Raw genomic sequence first — 9,242 nt, forward strand, 5'->3', positions numbered from 1 at the left:
TTCTGTTGCAGATGGCTTGTTCGGAGGAATGCAAAGAACTTCCAGAGTCAGTGCCTAAATTAGTATAGGACAAAACCAGAAATTGCCAGGTGGACAGCAGATTTTGGGGATACACTTAAATAGCTGAGACAGCTTTCCTACTCTGAACTTCCTGAAAGAAGACATTATGTTCTGTCCACTTTATAACCCTAGTGCTAGCAAAGCCTGACTTGGAATAGTATTGAACTCAGTCAAGGCTGAATGATTAAATGACTGAATAGCATAGGGGACCATGCTTATACAATAGTCCCCCCTTATCTGTGTTTCACTCTCTATAATTTAAGTTACCAGCAGTCAACCATGGTCCAAAAATAACAAATGGAAAATTCTGGAAATAAACAATTCATTAGTTTTAAATTGAGCACCATTCTGAGTAGCATGATAAAATTTCCTGCCATCCTGCTCCATCCTGTCCTGTCCCACCTAGGACTTGAATTATCCCTTTGTCCAGCATTGCCAACCTGAATACAATACCTGCCCATAGTCACTTAGCAGACAACTTGGTTATCAAACCAACTGTCACAGTATCGCAGTGCTTATGTTCAAATAATTCTTATTTTACTTAATAATACTATTAACAGTTTAATTATTAGGTATTTTTGTTAATTTATTACTGTGCCTAATTTACAAATGAAACTTTGTCATAGGTATATATATATATATATATATATATATAGGAACAAACAGTATATATAGTGTTCGGTAGTATTCATGGTTCCAGGCATTCACTGGGGGTCTTGGAACATATCCTCCCCAGATAAGGGGGTACTACTGTAATGTACTCTTGATAATCAGCAACCAAAATGTTCCTTCTAAGATATGAATCTGATGTCACTACTCTTCCCTTAACTCTTTGACGACACCCCATCATGTTTAGAATAAAACCCAAAGTCCTCACTAAGGCCTGCAAGGACCCACAAGTCCTTGACCTGTGACCCTGGGTTCTGTTCTCCTACCGCTCAGACCCTCACTCACCACTCCCCAACCTTGCTGGCACTTAGCTCGTACTCAGTGCACTGGGCACACTCCCATTTCAGGGCTTCTGCACTCGCTGTTCCACCCGCTTGAAAGTTTCTTCCCCCAGACACCGAGATGGCTCACTCCTTTCATTTTATCCAAATTTCACCTCATCAGAGGGGCCTTCTCCAAACACCAACCTGAAAGAGCACCCCTGTTGCTCTCCCCCTTTCTCACGCTTTTTATTTTTACCTTCTTCACTCCTCACAGTACCTGACATTCCACTACGTATTGGTTTGTTTGCTCGCTTATTATCTGTCTCCCTGACTAGACTGTCATCTCACCAGGGCGGGGACTTTGTCTTATTCACTAACTGTATCCCCAGTACTTAAAGAGTTCCTGGCTTAGAGTAGGTGCTTAATAATTATGTATAGAATGAATGGAAACTGGGGAAGAGGAGGGAGGAGGAAGGAACAGGAACAAAAAAAGGAGGTCGGGAAAGGATGAGAAAGAGGAGAGGGACCTAAGAAACATGAAGAGAAGGAAACAGGAAAGAAAGGAGGAAGAGGAAGGTCAGCGACAGGGTTAATTGCTGCTGCAAAGCTGCAAGAGTTGCAGAGAAGGTCTCAGAGTCTGTCTCCTCGGTGTTTGTACCAGGACATCTTTTTCTGGCTTCTGAAAACAGATCTTTCCCTTTAATAGCTGTTATGTCAGAAACAGAGACAAAGATAGTGTCTCTGACAGAATGATGCATCCCGGAGACCTCACAACTCCCTGGTGCACAGGCAGGAAATTTTACCTCATTCTGCGAGGGGAAGATAATCAGAATCCTTTGGTTTTCTCTTTCCCAGCTTCTTATTTAAGTAGTTACTGATGGCCACAAGATATCCTAATATCACGGCAAATGCCTGGCTGGTTTTTAGCGGTTTGCACACTTGAATTTTCTGCTTTAATAAGTGGAACACAGAAATCTTAGTTAAGTTTGGTCATAAGCCTTGAATAAAATGAATCACTTAATCATGGAGAAAATCCCCCAGCTGAAGTAAACAAGCAGGTTTTAAACAGTTCTATACATCTAGGTTTTCATGATATTCTCAAAGGAGACATGTATAGAAATTATAAATATATAAAATAATCTTGTGTCTTAGAGAGCTTAGAAATCCTCAATTCTGGTGAATAGAATAAAGTACAAAAATAAATGAGGCTTAATTGAATTAGAGCACCTGCATGATTGATCATTTCAACACTACTGCAGTCTAAAATCATGATGTTTGAGACTATCGAACCGCATTGTGGGAAACACGTAGTAAAGCCTGTTTATGTCAGATCCAGCCCCTCAAATATTTCTGCTGGTTTTCTTGTTTGTTTGGCTTTTGGTTGACTGGTTTCTCTGTCTCTTGGGTTTCTGCTTCTTTCTTGTTACTGAAACTATTTACAATGAATCTGCATTAAAAGAGTGTCAAGACAGGTGGGGGTACTGGATGCTTCTGCCTGGTGGTTAAGAGAAGGGACAGGAACATGTCAACATATCCAGAGGCCCCTAACTGAGGTCCTGTGTGATAAGAATAAACAGTCTTACCTCAGGGCAGATTTTTAATCCAGGAGCAAAGAGAGAGACTGTGTTTCAAATCCACCCCAAATTTAAGTTAGTTTCATGCTATTTAGGTTTCCCTTGGCTTTAAAAGCTGTAAGCCAGAGATCAAAACCCTTTTGTAAACTGCCTTTGAATAATGCAGCAAATGCCATCTCGAAGCTAAGGCTGGATCATTACAATACGAAACAGCAATATTAAAGTTGGAGAATTTTTTTTTTTTCTCTCGGAGGAAAAGCTCATTTCCTGTAGAGAATTTTTACACTTTATCGGGCTCTTTAATAGTACCTAATTGATGGATTTCAATTACAAGGAACAAAAAAATAAGTGGCTGCTGCTACTTATAGGCTAGAGATCACTCATATATCCTGGAAATCTTCTTATCATTAGAGGGGGATCCAACCTTTGGCCCAAGTGAGAAATTTTACTCATCTACCCAGAAGATGATTAAAAAGAAACCTGGAATGTAATGAGAGAATTACCGCCAAGGCCAGAGCACACAGAGTGGGTTTTAAATAAAGCATGAATTATATTCTCAGCTATAGAAACCCTATTCAGAAGAAGGGAATAGTCATGTGGATAATACAAGAAGAATAAAAACCTCTGCATAAGATCCCACATTCTCTCTGAAGCCCAACCCCTCTGTTGTGAGTGTTCAACATTTAATTTCCTGTTTCTCTTATCTTTCCATTCCCACAACCCTGTGCTCTGTTCAGCTGAACGGCGCTGTGTGTCTGGACACCAGTAAAAACTGGTAGGCTCACACTAATGGTGACCTGTTACTCTGTTCAGCTCAACAAACATTCATTGAGTAGCAGCCTACTATGTGCTAGGCTTTGAGAATATGGAGATGAGAGAGGCACAATTCTAAGCAGTTATTAAAACTTCAACTCTGGAGCCAGACACTCAAGGTCTCATTTGATCTCCTTACTATTTTGTGACATCTCATTTGTAAAATATGGATGATAACAACACTACCTATCATAGAGTTGGGGAAATATTATACAAGTTAATATACATAAAATATGTGGAATAGTGATTGGCATATATATTCAGTGCTAAATTATGTTAACTTTCTTGCAATTTTTCTAGGAGGCTTCAGACTAGGGAAAGAAGAAAAAAATAATAGTGCCAGCCTTATGTGATAAATGTTATGATATTGATTAGCACAAGAGCTTTCAGAGTGCAGAGGATGGCCTAAATGGGAGGGAGGAAAGTTGGGCTGGAATAAGGAAATATTTTCCATGAGAGATAGAACCTAATTAAAGTTTTTTAAAAAGAGAGAAAAACCTAACAAGTAGCCAGTACCGGATCTACAAATTTCCACTTGTGCTTTAAGAATGGAGCTTTTCTCTACAGCTCAATCCTTTTCCCAGGACTAAAGCTCAGAATCATATTTATATGAGATAAGGAGACTCTCTCTACTACAACTTCATTCAAGAATATAATGTATCTTCAGGCCTCTGCCCTATTTCTGGTAGGTGTTACCTACCGCCAGTGGTTAAGAACATGGAAATGGATGCAAACTGCAGGGAGCTAAATCCTTCCTGCTGCCACAGGCTCTGAAACCTTAGACAATACCTTAAACCTTGTGATGATTCAATTTCCTCATAGGAAAAATGGGAACCATAATAGTGTCCACCTCTGGGTGATTATGAGGATTAAATAAATTAATGCATGTAAAGCACTTAGAAAGGTGTCTGGCATATTACAAGCACCAAACAAATAGTGATGGTGATCATTGCTTTTTTTTTTTTTTCCCAATACAAATTTCCCTAGGATCAGAAGTGGCAGTCTTGGTCTCTAGAAATCCATTGACCATCTCTTTTTTTCAACAGCTTTAGAAGTTATAATTGACATACAATAAATTGCAAGTATTTGATAACTTTTTTTTGATAAATTTTTTTTATCAAAAAAAATTTGATAACTTTTGACATATGTATACCTGTAAAACCATCATCACAATTAAGATAAAAGCTTCCTTTGTAATCCTTACCATAAGTCATTCCCTTTCCATCTCTCTCCATCCCCATGCAACCACTAATCTATTTTGTCATTATGGATTAGTTTGCATTTTATAGAATTTGATATTAAAAGAACCATCCAGTATTTACTCTTTTATGGTCTAGCTTCTTTCACTCAGCATAACTATTTTGAGATGTATCCATGTTGCATCAATAGTTCATTCCTGGTCATTAATGAGTAGTATTATGTCATATGGATAAAACTAAATCATTGATCCACTCACCTGCTGATAGACATTTGGGTTTTTTCCAGTTTGGGGCTATCATAAATAAAACTGCTATAAACATTCATATGCAGTTCTTTGTATGAACACATGCTCTCATTTCTCTTGGGCAAATGGCTAAAATGGTTGTCATGTACACATTCAACTTTCAAAAAACTCTCAAATTGTTTTTCACATGGTTGTACCATTTACATTCCTTCCAATAGCGTGTGTTTCTTTACAGTTTCCCACGTCCTCACCAATCCTTGGTCAAACTTTTTAATTTTACCCATTCTAAGAGCTGTTCGATGGTATCTCAATATGGTTTTAATTTTCATTTCCTTATGGATTAATGATGCTGAGCATCTTTTCATGTGCTTATTTGTCATACTTATATCTTCTTTGGTAAAGCTCTTTTCAAACAGGTGCCCCTTTTTTAGTTGGATTGTTTGATTTCTCATTAGTGAGTTTTGAGGGTTCTTGGTATAATCCAGACGTAAGTTCTCTCTAAGTTATGTGATTTGCAAATATTATCTTCCAGTGTGTTATCTTTTCATTCTCTTAACAGTGACTTTAAAAGAGAAGTTTTTAATTTTGACGATGTTCGAATTATCAGTTTTCTTTTTTGTGGATCGTGTTTTTGGTCTAGTGTCTAAGAAATCTTTGCCCAGCCTAGATCTCAAAGGTTTTTTGAGACTCATGTTTTTGTTTTTATTTTGTTTTTTTTTTCCTGGAACTTTTATACTTTTAGGCTTTACATGTAGGTCTATGATCCTGTTTGAGTTCATTTTTTATATGGGGAGAGGTATGAATCTAAGTTCGTTTATTTACATGTGAATAGCCTACTATTTCAGCACCATTTGTTGAAAAGACTGTCCTTTCTCCACTGAATTAGCTTTGCACCTTCTGTCAAAAATTGGTTGTCCGTGTATGTGTGGGACTATTTCCGGACTCTCTAATCTGTCTCATTGTTATATTTATCTATTGTTACGCCAATACCACACCGTCTTGATTACTATAGGTCTGTAATTAGCCTTAAAATCGAGTCATATTAGTCCACCAATTTTGTTCTTTTTTAAAGTGATTTTAGCTATTCTATCTAGGTCCTTTTCTTTTCCATATGAATTTTAGAATCAGCTTATTGATTTCTATCAAAATTTCTGCTGGGATTTTTAAGTGAGATTGGATTGGATATATAGATCAATTTTGGGAGAGTTCGCATCTTAACAAAAGTCTTCTAATCCATGAACATGATGTATCTCTCCATTTATTTAGGTCTTTTAAAAATTTCTCTCAGAAATGTTCTGTAGTTTTTATACATTGGACTTTTATTCACATAGTTTCAATTCATAGGTTCCTCACGTTTTTGCCAGATTTATTCCTAAGTATTTCGTACTTATGATACTATTATAAACTGTATTGCTTTTTAATTGTAATTTCCAATCATGTGCAGCATATTGATTTTTGATCGATCTGCAAACTTGCCAACGTCAAACCTGCAAATGTGCTAAATTTACTTACTAGTTATAGTTGCTTTTTTGTAGATTTTATGAAACTGTAAATAAATGATCATGTAATCTGCAAACAAGGATAGTTTTAACTCTTTCCAATCTGGGTGGTTTTTGTTTCTTTTTCTTGCCTCCTTCTGCAGGCTAGAAGCCCTAGCACGATGTTGAGTAAAAGTAATGGGAGCACACATCTGTTTCTTGTTTCTGATCTTAGAGAAAATTATTCAATCTTTCATTATTAAGTATGATGTTAACTGTAGTTTTCTTGTGGATGTCCTTTAGCAGGCTGACATATTTTTCTTCTTCTGAGTTTGCTGAAATTTGAACCAAAATTGAATGTTGGATTTTTTTTTTAAAGATTTCTGGTGCATCTATTGAGATGGTTATTTTTTTGTTTTACTTTTTAATATGATGAATTACATCAATTAAGTTTGAATATTAAAACATCTTTTCATTCCTGGGATAAATCTTATCGTGACATGTGTTTGTGTGTGCATGTGTATGTGCTTGTATGTGTACGTTAGTTGAATTTGATTTGATGCAACTTTATTTTGAATTTTTGTATCTATGTTCACAAAGTATTTTGGCCTATAATTTTATATTCTTGTTATATCTTGGTTAGATTTTGATATCAGGTTCATGTTGGCTTCATCAAATGAGTTGGGACATAGTCCTCTAAGAGTTTGTGTAAAATTAGTATTATTGCCTGCTTAAATGCATCTACTCTGAAGTTTTGTTATGTTTTGTTTTTGTTTTTGTTTTTGTTTTGAGGGAAGGTTTTTAACTACAAATTCAATTCCTCTAATAGATATAGGGACACTCAGGTTCTATACTTTTTCTTGAGTAAGATTTGGTACTTCATGTCTTTTGTGGAATTTGACCATTTCATCTAAGTTGTTAAGTTTATTAGCACAAAGTTGTTTATAATATTCTCTTATTAACCTTCTAAAATCTGTATTATCTGTAGTAATGCACCCTCTCATGTCTCATATTGGTAATTTGTGTCTTCTACCTTTATTTCTTGATCAGTCTCACTAGACATTTATCAATCTTTTTAATCATCTCAAAAAAACACCTTTTAGTTTCACTGATTTTCTCTATTTCTTTTCTGCTTTCTATTTCATTGATTTCTGCTCTGATCATTGATTTTCTTTTTTTTCTACTTGCTTTGGGTTTAATTTTTTCTTCTCTTTTTAGTTCTTAAGGTGAAAGCTGTGATCATTAATTTGAGACCTTTCTTCTCTTCTAATACAGTCATCTAGTGCTATAAATTTTACCCTAAGTATTGCTTAGGGGCTTATTGTAAATTTAATGTGTTGTGTTTTTAATTTCTTCAGTTCAGAATACTTTCTGGTTTCTGTTTGTTTTCTTATTTGACTGGTGAGTCATTTAAAAGTGTGTTATTTACTTATTTGTGGGAGCTAAAAATAAATAAATAAATACATACATGAATAACCTGGGGGGGGAGGGAAGAAGACACAAGAATTCAATTCCTTGAAGTTGATATGACAAGCGAACAGAAAGGAGGTTGTTGGAAGGGAGGGGGGAGAGGGAGGTTTTGTTAATGGGTCACAATAATCAACCACATTGCATATTGACAAAATAAAATAAAATTTTTTTTAAAGTGTGTTATTTAGTTTGGGGATTTTCCAGAAATCTTTCTGTTATTGATTTCTAAGTCAACTTCATATTTTGTATAATTTAAATCTTTTTAAATTTACTGAGACTTGTTTTGTCATCCAAAATATGGTCTGTCTTGATAAATGTTCAATGTGTATTCTACTGTCATTCAGTGGAGCATTTGATAAAATTTAATTAGGTCAATTGGGCTGATAGTATTGTTCAAATCCTTATATCTTTACTGATTTTCTGTCTATTTGTACTAGCAATTATTGAGAGTTATTTGATATATTTGATATAATTGTGGGTGTGTTCCCCTCTTTTGAAATTTAATCAGTTATTGTTCCATGTATTTTGAAATTCTGTTATTATGAATAAATATTTAGAATTATCATATCCTCTTAAAGAATTGGCCCCTTTGTCACTATGAAATAACCTTCTTTCTTCCTAGTAACATCCTTTGGTCTGAGATTTACTTTCCTGGCATGAATATAGACATTCCAGCTTTCTTTTGACAGGCATTAGCATAGCACAGTCAATTGTCACCATTCGTGGTAGCTATGTTCTATAAAGTGACTGTGAACACTGAAATAAGCAAATATTGAATCATTGCTCCTAAAAGAAATATTTGATACATACATGTCTCGCATTATAATCTTAAGTTTTAAACCAACTTATTCTGGTAAATTCTATTTTCATTATTTCAAAAAGGGGAAAACAGGGTTCAAAAATGTTTAATAACTTGCCTGAAGCCACCCCTTTAACAGGTGACAGTTGGGATTCAAATCTCATCCAAAGGCTGCAGATGGCGACGGGTCTGGAGCGGGCGTGCCAGAAGACAGAGCGAGCCTGAGAAGTGTGCGCTGTGCTGCCAGAGTACTATTTGCATTTCCAAGAGCAACAAAAAATGAATAAATCACTGATCAAATAATCTACAACGAAAAAAAGCAACTACAGTCTCGAGGTTTTAGGGCCGATACAAAAGAAGATTCCTGAGAGTGCCCCAACCACGCCGGGAGACCAAGCAAGCAGCCCGAGGCAACAAAGGCCAGGAAAGGCGGCAGCGGCGACGCAGAGACGGAGAGGAAGGCGCTGGACCGGCCCAGCTCTGGGAGCTCTGTGAGTGACCCCCAGCCCAGCCCTCCTTGTAGGGGAAACGCCTGCCCTGCTCCCGCGTACCACACCAGGCTACGTGCCGGCATCAGCGCTGCCTCCATTTTCTCCAGTGGGAGCGGAGCTGGCCGGCTCAGATCGGGCAAGCCAGCCATCTTCGCTTGGCGTGGCTCCTCACTGAGCCGTG

Source organism: Galeopterus variegatus, unplaced genomic scaffold (assembly GCF_000696425.1).
Source record: "Galeopterus variegatus unplaced genomic scaffold, G_variegatus-3.0.2 Scaffold505, whole genome shotgun sequence".
Classification (NCBI taxonomy): domain Eukaryota; kingdom Metazoa; phylum Chordata; class Mammalia; order Dermoptera; family Cynocephalidae; genus Galeopterus; species Galeopterus variegatus.